Source organism: Ixodes scapularis, unplaced genomic scaffold, assembly GCF_016920785.2.
Source record: "Ixodes scapularis isolate PalLabHiFi unplaced genomic scaffold, ASM1692078v2 ptg000064l_1__unscaffolded, whole genome shotgun sequence".
NCBI classification, from domain to species: Eukaryota; Metazoa; Arthropoda; class Arachnida; order Ixodida; family Ixodidae; genus Ixodes; species Ixodes scapularis.
This window is the reverse complement of record NW_024609903.1, coordinates 179,296-192,333: the sequence shown is the minus strand read 5'-3', so window position 1 is coordinate 192,333 and position 13,038 is coordinate 179,296. Positions and strand designations below refer to the sequence as shown.

Here is a 13,038-nt window from a genome sequence, read left to right as displayed (position 1 = left end):
ATGCAGCCGCAACAGGACGAGGATATGGCTAGAGACGAAGATCGTTCTAGAATGCACGACGAGAATATTCGCCGGTATCTTGAGGACCTAGCGAAGCAAAAAAAGGAAGAAGTGGATGCGGTTAACGCAGTTAAAGTGGCGGGATGGCAAACTGCCAGGAGTCGAAAGTACAACCGCAAGCTGAAGAAGGAGTTCACCGCGGCGGCTAAAAAGGATAGCCGAACTCACACGATCATACTGAGGGTACGTGAACTAAACGTCAATGGCCTCTCGAGAGGACATCTTTTAGGCGAAATCGCTAAAGCTGCAGGAGTGCAGGTTGCGGAAGCTTTCGCGGAGGACAGCCTATATATAAACAGCGCAAGCAACACAATCTCCATTCGCACGGACAACTCTGAGCGAGCAGGCAGGTACGTCGAGATCAAGGAGATCATAAGCAACAACAAGAAGATAGAAGTCCATGGACATGGAGCCATCCCGGGCGAATTTCAGCGAATAGTACTGACTAACGTGTACTACCCGTCGGACGTAGTCGACGAAGCCGAACTGTTGAATCATATGGTCAACTGCAACAAGCACACGGTGATCGTAGACGTGAAACGGATGGGAAGATCGATCCTGATTACCTTGGGAACAAGCAAGCTCCCCGCGTACATTAAGTTCTTTGGAGGAGTGTTCCCCTTCCACATCTACCGAGAAACCAAGAGAGCATGCATGAAATGCTGGAGATTAGGACACAGAATGGACGTATGCCCCGAGAAGGACAACGGAAGGTGCCCCAATTGTGGGGAATTTCACGAACACCCGCCAAGAGTCAGAGGTGTAAGAACGGAATACACGTGCACTCCTCGCTGCCTCATATGTGATGGTCAGCATTACACTGCCTGCAGGGAATGCAAGCAAAGATACGTAGAATTTCAGACGCCACGAGAAGCGAGAGAAGGAACCTTACCGAAGAAGACAGACTTCACTGCAACTCTGCCAGGCCAAGAATCCAAGGGAGAAACTGCGCCCAAACCCAAGGAGGGATATGCGCAAGCACTCCGAAAGCAAGAAACTGACAAGAAGGAAACGGAATTGGATAAGCTCCGCAAGGAGATGGAAAGGAAATTCGATGCCATGCGCATAGAGTATCAAACTCTAAAGAGGGAAAAGCTTGCTGCGGAGAGGGAGATCCAGGAACTTCGACAAAAGCTTCAAGAAGCCATGACCCCGCAGCGACAAGAAGCCGGACCATCTGAAATGCAGACGCAGCCAGTGACACGGGACCCGAGAAAGAAGGCGGCACCAGTGATGCAAATGGAAACCGAAGACGCACAATCCGAAGTACGTGTTGCCGAGAAACGAAGAAGCAGAGCCGACTCCGAAAGCACGGACGTGTCGGTATGCACGGATGCAGAGGATGGCTCGAACACACGCAAGAGGACGGACGAATTGTACGCAATGATGCGAGACGTGATCAAGGGAATGTCCGCTCTGAACGACAGTGTGAGCACTCTGCAGAACAACGTGAGCGCTCTAAAGAACACTGTGATCGCTCTACAGAACTCGTGCGAGGAAAGATTCCGCAAGATTGAGACGCACATAGGACTGATACCGTCAGCGTCACACGCCCAAAATAGAAGGTAGAGGCGGACTCAAGATCTGGCAGTGGAATGCGGGTGGTCTTGGTACCAAGATCAACTCGCTCAAGATGATACTGATGGACAGCAAACCACCACCCGATGTACTGGCACTTCAAGAAACGGATACGAACGGCAGTATACCCGGATACGACAGGTTTGATACGGAACAAGGCACAACGGGGAAAAACATTTGCACGTTCGTCAGGTGAGACTTGGCCGTCAAAAAGCACACAGTCTCGATGGACGGACCCACTAAACTCATAGTCACCGAAATTCTCCCCAAACGCAAAAAGCAACGAAGTCTGTTCATATGCAACATGTACTCCAGCCCGAAAGACGCATCTGCGGACTGCGCGCAAGTTTTCAAAGCACTCAATCCACTGCTAGTAGATAACGCCGCCATAGTGTTAGGGGACTTTAATGCGCACCACACAATATGGGGGTATAGAACGGACTCAGTCAAAGGCAAAGCAATCATAGATGCAGCAGACAGGTACAACGCAGTCCTACTCAACGACGTAACGTACCCCACAAGAATAGGCAACAGCGTGCAAAGAAATACTACGCCGGATCTTGCCTTCTCGGTCAACCTGGAAGATGTCGTCTGGAAGAACACGCAAGAGAATTCAGGGAGCGACCACTATATCATTGAAGTTCAGGCTACGCTTCCGGGCTACACTCCACGCAAGGCAAGAATACAACCCTGCGTAGACTGGGACAAGTTCCGACGAGAGCGCGAAAACAGAGTCTTCACAAGCATCGAGGAATGGAGCGCCACGGTTGTAGAAGACGCGGCGAACGCAACGAGGCAAGTTGAAAACCCCACGCAAGCAGAAACCATCGACTCCAGACTCGGAAATATGTTAGAAGCGTATTATTCTTTATACAACAGATGGAAGAGCACTGGTAAACGCTACAGCAAGCTGAGGAAAAGAGCGTCAAGGTTATATAAAGACATTGAAGACTATGCCAAAGAGCTAAACCACCAGAAATGGCAGCAAGTATGCCATGAAGCGCAGAACATGCTCCACACGAAGAGCCCGTGGCATCTGTTTCGCAAGATACTGGCCCCGGAAAACACCAAGCCGGAAACGCAAAAACTTCTCATCAAGTTAATGAGAGACTATGCGGGAAACACGGAAGACCTCATTGCCGACCTTTACGCCAGATACCTAGACGCTCCACCGGAAGCAGGGGCAAATGACGTAAGCTACTCAGGAAACAGCAACCCGTTATTAGACGCTCCAATCAAGGAACATGAAATAAGACGGGCACTAGCTAAACTCAAGGTTTCCTCTGCCCCTGGAGAAGACAAAGTCAACAACAGAATGCTAAAGAACCTGGACGACAATTCAGTGCGGTGCCTCACTAATTACTTTAACGAAATCTGGACATCAGGGGTCATTCCAAAGGCCTTCAAACACGCGACGGTGTGTTTCATCCCCAAGCCCGGCAAGCCTCTGACCATCGGCAATCTAAGACCAATCTCACTCACCTCGTGCGTGGGTAAGGTACTAGAACGCATCATACAAACAAGGATTCAAGAGTACATGGAAGAACACAACCTATTCACGGAGCACATGTTTGGATTTAGAAAACAGCTATCCACGCAAGATGTGCTCCTCCAACTCAAGGAAGGTGTACACAAGCAGAAATGGACAGCACTAGCTGCACTCGACCTTAGAAAGGCCTTTGATCGAGTCTCTCACGTCGCAATCCTACGACAAGTGTCTGCACTCAACCTGGGTGAGAGAACATTCAACTACATCAAGGATTTTTTACAGAACAGGACGGCCAAAATACAACTAGAAGGAGAGCTAACCGACGAACTAGAAGTCAACAAAGGAAGAGGAACACCCCAGGGATCGGTAATATCTAGGGTGTGCATTTTCCGGTTTTAACCGAAAAACACCGATAAACATCCGTCGGTGACTAAAATATAAAATCGGTTAAAACCGAAAAACACCGGTGGTTTGATATTTTCGCCCTGGTTAAAACCGAAAAACACCGGTCGTTGCTAGTTTCCGACCTAGCGAAACCCTTTCACCGTAGAGGTTCGTCAAACCTGTTATCTCGTGGATCCTGCATTCTTCCAGTGTTTATACATGGCTTGCAGGTGGCGTCAGTCCGCCCTCCTTTCTGGGGGTCAAAAGCGTCTAGTGAACGCAGTGGAAGCTAAGCTCTCAATGCCTTTCCCCTGTTGTGTCTCCCATGGCACCCTTTTGTGGAAAAATTAACGCAGTGGAGGATAGGCTCTCACGTGCCTTTTCCTCATTGTGTATGGCCAAGTGATGTTGGTGCAAGCCATGTATTCAGAGGTTGCTGTGGTTCCTGGAAGACACTGCCAACGTCCGTGTCGTACAGGACCGTGCGTTTTCATAATTGCGGGTTGCAAACCGCAAGGAACGTGCTGCCATGAGGGCAGCACGTTCCTTGCGTGTAGATGCAAGCATAAAAGTATGCTTGCATCGACTATAATAACCAAGTGTGAGAAATAGTTGCTTCCTAGAGAAGAAGTGTATGAACTATGTGAATAAAATTGGAACTCTCTGTTTCTGATCAATCGCCTTTTTTTCACCGATAATCACCGATTTTAGCCTCGTCGTGAGACGTTCCACCGAAATACACCGGTGTTTTGAAAATAAATAAACACCGAAAAACATCCGCCGATTTTTCTCACAAATAAACACCGGAAAGTACACACCCTAGTAATATCGCCGCTACTCTTTAATTTGATAATGATCCCCTTGTCAAGGAAGCTTCAAGAAGTTGAAGGACTCAAACATGCAGTGTACGCCGATGATATAACACTCTGGACTGCTCTGCCGTCACCGTCTAGAAACAACGTTATAAACGCTGGCATAAAGATTGTACGACAAGAAGCGAAAGAGGCTGGACTCGAATGTGCCACCGATAAATCAGCGCTACTAGTCCGCACATCAAAGAATCGCAAGTTAAGGGAGAACGAAGAATTCTACATCGAACTACAGAGGATGGACATCCCACGAGCGGATCAAGTAAAGATTTTGGGGATGATAGTATCTATCGAGGATCGAAACAGAGAAGCGCTCACTAAATTAAGGAAGCAGGCGGATAATGTCGCGCGACTCATAAGGCGCACATCCAAAAGAAGTTACGGACTCAAAGAAAGTGGAACGTGTAGGCTGGTGCACGCCTTCACATTAAGTAGAATAATGTACGCTGCACCCTACATGAACTTAAAGAAGGCAGAGGAAGACTCCCTAGATGTCATTATAAGAAGATCTTTCAAGGCTGCGTTGGGGATTAGTCAGAAAACATCCAACGACGGCCTCGATCAAATGGGGATACACAACACTTTCGATGAAATGAGAAAGGCACAAAGACAGGTGCAAATCCAGCGATTATCACAAACCCGAACTGGAAGGCGGGTCCTACAGGACATAGGTGTTTTGTTAATGGACCAGGAAATGCAGGAGAAACACTCTATACGACAAGAATGGACTGACACAGTACGGAGTATTCCCCTTCCGAAGAATATGAGTTCGGCGCACAACTCAGGACGAAGGCTAGCTAGAGCCAAAGCTCTGAACAAGCTGCACGAAGGAAAGGTGCACATCTTCCACGCCGATGCTGGACCCTATCCAGGCAGGCCAGGAAAATTTGTAATAGCAGTACACAATGCGAGACAAGATTCAATGGCCACAATCAGCGCCAAGTCGATAGAGGAAGCCGAGGAAGCAACCATCGTCCTTGCGAGAGTACAAGCAGCAAGAAGAGGAGAAATGTACGCCATCGTCACAAGCGACTCCAAGAAAGCCATCACCAATACAAGTTTGGGAAGAGTTGGACTAGCAGCATACAAGCTCTACGCCAGAACCCAGATCAGCAAAGAAGCAAACCATACGTTAACCTGGGTGCCCGGACACTCCGGGCACACAGGAAACGAAACGGCCCACATGCTGGTGGTACGCGGTCTTCATTTCCGTACCACTGGCAGAATGGGCCTCCCCACGACACATGGGGACCATAACTACAGCGCCTCGACAAACACAATAGGGCCTGCAGGTTATGGTGAAATCCTCGAGAGACTCCGGCTACGAAGACAGACGTTGGCAGCTCCACACAAGAAGCTCAGCCGACTCCAAGAAAGTGCCTGGAGAAGACTCCAACTTCGAAACAACACCACTCCCCACATACTAAAGAGGTCCTGGCCAGACCTCTTTAGTGGCAAGTGTGAAGACTGCGGCAACCAGGAAGAAGGAACCTGGCGGCACGTGTACTGGGAATGCCCTGCAAACCCGCTACCTGCCACCCTCCGGGTAGAAGATGGCCTACCGGTATGGGAAACCTTACTGGTTGCCGAAGACATCGGCACGCAACTGGAAGTCATCTCCAGGGCGCAGAAGATCGAAGACAAATGGAAGAAACGCCTATGCATGAGACAGTCCCATACCCCCAACCCTTCGAACCCGTAAACTAGACTTCGGTCTATTGTTTGGTTCAATAAAGTTTTCAACAACAACAACAACAACGGACCGACCCGCCGGTTTAGAAACCAGCGTTATAAAACGCACAACCATTCTCTCCGGTCGCAATAGCGTGGAATACAATGAGATAAACTTTCGAAAGCAGTAACAACCGTCGAAATACCGAACAAAACCAATTATTGTCGGGCCCAGAACTGCCATTGAGTCTGCTGGGGGATTGCAAGTTCGCCCGCGGCCAACACCAAACGCGCCGCACGCTAGGCGGCATGTCACGTTTGCAATCTGTTGGTTAGTGCTAGCATTGAAGGCTTTGTTCGAACGCTAATATGGAAATCATATCTCTGTTGCTGCATTGCGGCCAAAAATATATATGCCCTTATCTTTCTAGCAGAAGAATGTGACAAAATTTGTCTTGTTATTATGACCGTGTACAGTAAAGTCGACGTCACCTTTTGTATCCCGTTCAGGCCACTTCGAAAAGTAAATGAATAAAAGTTATTTTTTTTAAATAAATTTTTTTAAAGTTAAAAAAATTAATAAAGTTTGCGCCTCGTTTATTTGCTTTTTTTTTTCGTTGCAAAACAAAAACGCGCCCCGCGTTTTTCAATGCAAGCTAAACGGTGGTGAAGTGATCGTCTCGCTCGACGTCTCCCGGAGGACAGGTTGGTTTTCACTGGCGGAATGCGTGCTCCGACATGCAATCCATGACTCAGCTCCATCTCACGATTGCTACAAAATGACCAGTGGATTCGCCATCATAATAAAGCCCTTTTCACACCATACTGTTTCACTACTTTTTCGTTTCTTACGTTACGGCACTGCCCGCAAAGAAGCCGCCCTAGGTTTGACTGCAGTCCTGGATTCAGTTGCAGGGATCGTTGTGGGATGGTTCACGTTTGCATGCGACCTCAGGAACGTTTCTTTTTTCGTGTGAGAGATAATAGTGGTTGTTTGCTTTCATAGCTTGATCGTGACAGCACACAATTTCATTCGTCTCTGCATTACAGCACTCACATTTGTGTAGTATTTATGACGGAGTTCCTGAAAACACTAGATAGTTTTCGAGAGTAAAGGTGACAAGAAAAATATCAGCTGGGTTCTATTGTTTATTCAAAACAAAAACACATTCGGGTGGCCAGAATCGCAGACTGCAGCACCTGGCGTAGAACCAGCAAATCAGAGGACATTCCTAGCAATTTGTTTTTAGAGCCACTATGCCTGCAGGCATCCAAATATTCACTTCTATTCTATCATAGTTTTGGACATGCAAGTACATTCTTGAAAATTTTTAAAAATATCACGCGAGCGCCGTCCAGCTGTTAGATCAGCACATTACCACAGCGTGAAGTAGTGAAATCAACTTCAGTAAGTGCATGCATATATTTGCATTCTGATGACACTAGATAGCTGTTGACAGAGATGATGACACAAGAGAAAAAATGAAGGGTTATAACGTTTATTCAATACTACAGAAAAAAAAATTTGTAGTTAGAAGCAACACATAACTGATCACCCTCATTACGTACGGCCTGTTGGTCCACGGGCACTTGTGCCATTCCCACTTGGGAATCCTCCCTATCCGCCACCTGGGAGACGCGCTCTCTAGCGGTCAGGCTCCGCCAAGAGTTAGATATCGGGGGTTACTGTGCAACACTTGAACAAGTTCCATGACTCTCCTTAGCAAAAGGAAGCCAGAAGGCAGCTCGGGTAAACCCGGAAAGGCACAACTAACTTCCTTGGGAGAGAGGTCCAATCAGGCAGCAAAAACAAAGTGACGAGACGGTTCAAATGGGGACAGGAATGTTTTGGGAGTGCTAGAGGAAGCTAAAAGGCAGCTCGGGTAAACCCGGAAAGGCACAACTAACTTCCTTGGGAGAGAGGTCCAATCAGGCAGCAGAAACAAAGTGACGAGACGGTTCAAATGGGGACAGGAATGTTTTGGAAATGCTAGAGGAAGCTAGAAGGCAGCTCGGGTAAACTCGGAAAGGCACAACTAACTTCCTTGGGAGAGAGGTCCAATCAGGCAGCAAAAACAAAGTGACGAGACGGTTCAAATGGGGACAGGAATGCTCTGGGAGTGCTAGAGGAAGCTAGAAGGCAGCTCGGGTAAACCCGGAAAGGCACAACTAACTTCCTTGGGAGAGAGGTCCAATCAGGCAGCAAAAACAAAGTGACGAGACGGTTCAAATGGGGACAGGAATGCTCTGGGAGTGCTAGAGGAAGCTAGAAGGCAGCTCGGGTAAACTCGGAATGGCACAACTAACTTCCTTGGGAGAGAGGTCCAATCAGGCAGCAAAAACAAAGTGACGAGACGGTTCGAATGGGGACAGGAATGCTCTGGGAGTGCTAGAGGAAGCTAGAAGGCAGCTCGGGTAAACCCGGAAAGGCACAACTAACTTCCTTGGGAGAGAGGTCCAATCAGGCAGCAAAAACAAAGTGACGAGACGGTTCAAATGGGGACAGGAATGCTCTGGGAGTGCTAGAGGAAGCTAGAAGGCAGCTCGGGTAAACTCGGAAAGGCACAACTAACTTCCTTGGGAGAGAGGTCCAATCAGGCAGCAAAAACAAAGTGACGAGACGGTTCAAATGGGGACAGGAATGCTCTGGGAGTGCTAGAGGAAGCTGGAAGGCAGCTCGGGTAAACTCGGAAAGGCACAACTAACTTCCTTGGGAGAGAGGTCCAATGAGGCAGCAAAAACAAAGTGACGAGACGGTTCAAATGGGGACAGGAATGTTTTGGGAGTGCTAGAGGAAGCTAGAAGGCAGCTCGGGTAAACTCGGAATGGCACAACTAACTTCCTTGGGAGAGAGGTCCAATCAGGCAGCAAAAACAAAGTGACGAGACGGTTCAAATGGGGACAGGAATGCTCTGGGAGTGCTAGAGGAAGCTAGAAGGCAGCTCGGGTAAACTCGGAATGGCACAACTAACTTCCTTGGGAGAGAGGTCCAATCAGGCAGCAAAAACAAAGTGACGAGACGGTTCGAATGGGGACAGGAATGCTCTGGGAGTGCTAGAGGAAGCTAGAAGGCAGCTCGGGTAAACCCGGAAAGGCACAACTAACTTCCTTGGGAGAGAGGTCCAATCAGGCAGCAAAAACAAAGTGACGAGACGGTTCAAATGGGGACAGGAATGCTCTGGGAGTGCTAGAGGAAGCTAGAAGGCAGCTCGGGTAAACTCGGAAAGGCACAACTAACTTCCTTGGGAGAGAGGTCCAATCAGGCAGCAAAAACAAAGTGACGAGACGGTTCAAATGGGGACAGGAATGTTTTGGAAATGCTAGAGGAAGCTAGAAGGCAGCTCGGGTAAACTCGGAAAGGCACAACTAACTTCCTTGGGAGAGAGGTCCAATCAGGCAGCAAAAACAAAGTGACGAGACGGTTCAAATGGGGACAGGAATGCTCTGGGAGTGCTAGAGGAAGCTAGAAGGCAGCTCGGGTAAACCCGGAAAGGCACAACTAACTTCCTTGGGAGAGAGGTCCAATCAGGCAGCAAAAACAAAGTGACGAGACGGTTCAAATGGGGACAGGAATGCTCTGGGAGTGCTAGAGGAAGCTAGAAGGCAGCTCGGGTAAACTCGGAATGGCACAACTAACTTCCTTGGGAGAGAGGTCCAATCAGGCAGCAAAAACAAAGTGACGAGACGGTTCGAATGGGGACAGGAATGCTCTGGGAGTGCTAGAGGAAGCTAGAAGGCAGCTCGGGTAAACCCGGAAAGGCACAACTAACTTCCTTGGGAGAGAGGTCCAATCAGGCAGCAAAAACAAAGTGACGAGACGGTTCAAATGGGGACAGGAATGCTCTGGGAGTGCTAGAGGAAGCTAGAAGGCAGCTCGGGTAAACTCGGAAAGGCACAACTAACTTCCTTGGGAGAGAGGTCCAATCAGGCAGCAAAAACAAAGTGACGAGACGGTTCAAATGGGGACAGGAATGCTCTGGGAGTGCTAGAGGAAGCTGGAAGGCAGCTCGGGTAAACTCGGAAAGGCACAACTAACTTCCTTGGGAGAGAGGTCCAATGAGGCAGCAAAAACAAAGTGACGAGACGGTTCAAATGGGGACAGGAATGTTTTGGGAGTGCTAGAGGAAGCTAGAAGGCAGCTCGGGTAAACCCGGAAAGGCACAACTAACTTCCTTGGGAGAGAGGTCCAATCAGGCAGCAGAAACAAAGTGACGAGACGGTTCAAATGGGGACAGGAATGTTTTGGGAGTGCTAGAGGAAGCTAGAAGGCAGCTCGGGTAAACCCGGAAAGGCACAACTAACTTCCTTGGGAGAGGGGTCCAATCAGGCAGCAGAAACAAAGTGACGAGACGGTTCAAATGGGGACAGGAATGTTTTGGGAGTGCTAGAGGAAGCTAGAAGGCAGCTCGGGTAAACCCGGAAAGGCACAACTAACTTCCTTGGGAGAGAGGTTCAATCAGGCAGCAAAAACAAAGTGACGAGACGGTTCAAATGGGGAGAGGACGGATCGAAGAAAAGTGTAACTAGCATCTCACTGAAGTACTGGTAGGCCTATGATTCGGAGCGTTTCCTTTTTTTCGACTTCTCTTCCTTTTCAGCAATAGCATCGAGAATGAAAGGAGGATCTCAGATCTTCATGCTTCTTTCAAGGCGAGGGTCAACTACTTCAGGAAGGACACACTCCCTATAAAACCGGGTTAGGAACGGTTCCATTTCTGTCTGCCAGAATTCATCATCTCTCTCTATTCTTTGGACATCAATATCCTGTTCAGTGTAGACTATGAAGTCACAAAATCTGCGGCCTGTGATGTGAAGTTGTCCCTGGATTTGATAGATGAAGAAATGTGTTCTTGAAAGTTTTGGATCTGTTCCCTCATGCTTACGGTCATTGTATTTCGCTGCTGCCTTTTTTGCTGTCTCCTTCCTCATAGACTCTGGACACTTCACTTCTGCAATGCCATCAGTGCCGATCAAACCATCAGGCGATGCTGCAAGGAAGCCATGGATTAGATCTATGAACATTCCACATGGCTGCACAGTAACCTCTCTCTTCTCGCGGTAGAGCTCAAGTGCGACTGGCTCATTCAAAATACCATATTGCATAGCTGCACTCGTGAAACTCCCCCCACACAGAATCTTTCTGACATCTGCAGCACATCGAGTAGAGTCCTTCCGTCTGCAGACCTTGCCAAAGTATGATGCTGTGAGCCGCGTCTTCCTTTCAGCATGCCACCTAGCATTGGTAGATGGCCCCCTTGTTGCAATTTCAAGTTCACTGCGTCGAGCTTCACACACTTGTAAGCTCTCGAGAGTGAGGACAAGCCTCTCCCTGAACAATTCAGGTGGCATATCAGGCTTCTCACAGGCTGGTCCATAGTGTTGAGCTGACCCTTTGGGCATCGGCTTCTTAGGTTGTGGTCCCAGCTGAGAAAATTCTTCAGCTAATTGTCTCTTCCTGAGCACTCTGGCATCCCGCAGTTTGGACATTTTCTGTGTGTATGCTTTCAGTGGTGCAGATGGGCTCTTCATTGTCATTTTCTTTTTAGCAGCATAATGCCACGGACTCCCAGATTGGAAACTAAGTCCTGCTCCATGACAACGATGTTGGTAGGAGCCTTTTTGACCTCTGTTCACTTGTTTGCCCCCCGACATTTTTGCAACAAGAGACATGACCGTCTCTGCAAGGTTGCTTGTGTCATCAGTGATGAGACGAGAAGACTTGTCTGAAATTCCATTAGCAGCAGCGAGGATCTGAATTCTGAGAACATCGGGTATCTGGTCGAAGACGTTGTCCCCCTTGGACTTGTCACAGAAGTATGCTTTGCAATTTTTATGCGATCCAAACACATGCCTCGGACCATTGATCAAGTCTTCAGCAAGTTCTTTTGTAAGTTCCCTTTGTTTCTGCTTCTTTTCAGTTTCAGTTCCTTCAAAGTTTTTGAGTTCTTTGGCATAGTGGGCAATTGCTCTTCGTGCTCCATTTTTGATACGTTTAATCCTTGGACCACTCAGGTGTCGGGAATTGCCTTTGCTTGCCTTGGCTACACTATAGAGACGCGAGGTGTAGCACTTGACCACATGATTGGCGCATTCTCGCTTTTCTATAGTCGCCCCATAGTCGACCCGAGACAACACCTGCTGGTGCACTGAAGAGTCCCCATCTCCAATAAAAATGCGGTAGTGTACCCCATGCATCTGTTCACTTTGCTGAAATCCTTGCACAATAATTTCAGACTCCATGGCTGAAGAGCTCTTGTCCCAGTTCTTGTAGCACACATGCTCCTTTGCTGGAAGTTCTTTTCTGCTGTAGAAGTCGCATGTTGAACAAACCTTGTTCTTTACACCTAGGTACAGTAATTTCTTTGTTCTTGCACCAATAATCACTGCAAGGCCAGAGTTGGCAGAGTACCTGTGGCCATGGCTTCGGTGAGACCATCCCCCATCAACAACAACAGTGATGTAAGGTGTTCCGTCTTCGGAGATGTGGCCAGCTTCCTCAGCAAGACGCTTCTCCTCCTTGCCTGCCTGGAGCATATCATCATAGAGAAGTTCTTGCCATTTCTGAAAAATAAAAAAATAAAAACCGCTGAGCACCGTCTTTGCAAGCAGACACATCTAGTCAAGCCATATTTATATGGTTCTCATATAAATACCACTGTACTACTGTACTACCAAATGAAGTTTGCCAAAATTAACGGTTTTTGTCACTTTTCACGTGAGCATTCCGAAAAAAGTTTAAGCCATATTACAATGAAATTTAGCGTAACTCTTTCGACCATAATTACAAACTGATGTAAAAAGTTTCAAATAAAATGACCGAGTAAGCGCCCAAAACTTCGCGACTGCAGTGCTTCCTCAAAGTCAATTTTTCTAAAGTAAATATCTGTCAAAATAAAATAAAAAACCAAAAAAGGGCTTCTGTTGACAATGAACGCACTCTTCTTCTATAACATTCTAAAATTTGAAAGAAATTGCTCCAATAGTGCA

At 47.9% G+C, this 13,038-nt stretch overlaps 2 pseudogenes; one reads left to right on the top strand and one right to left on the bottom strand.

Annotated features, from left to right (window-relative positions):
- LOC120841540 lies at positions 1-1,107 on the top strand (annotated as a pseudogene).
- An 8,634-nt stretch (positions 1,108-9,741) lies between these two features.
- Positions 9,742-12,608, bottom strand: LOC121833921 (annotated as a pseudogene).
- Positions 12,609-13,038: the final 430 nt, after the last annotated feature.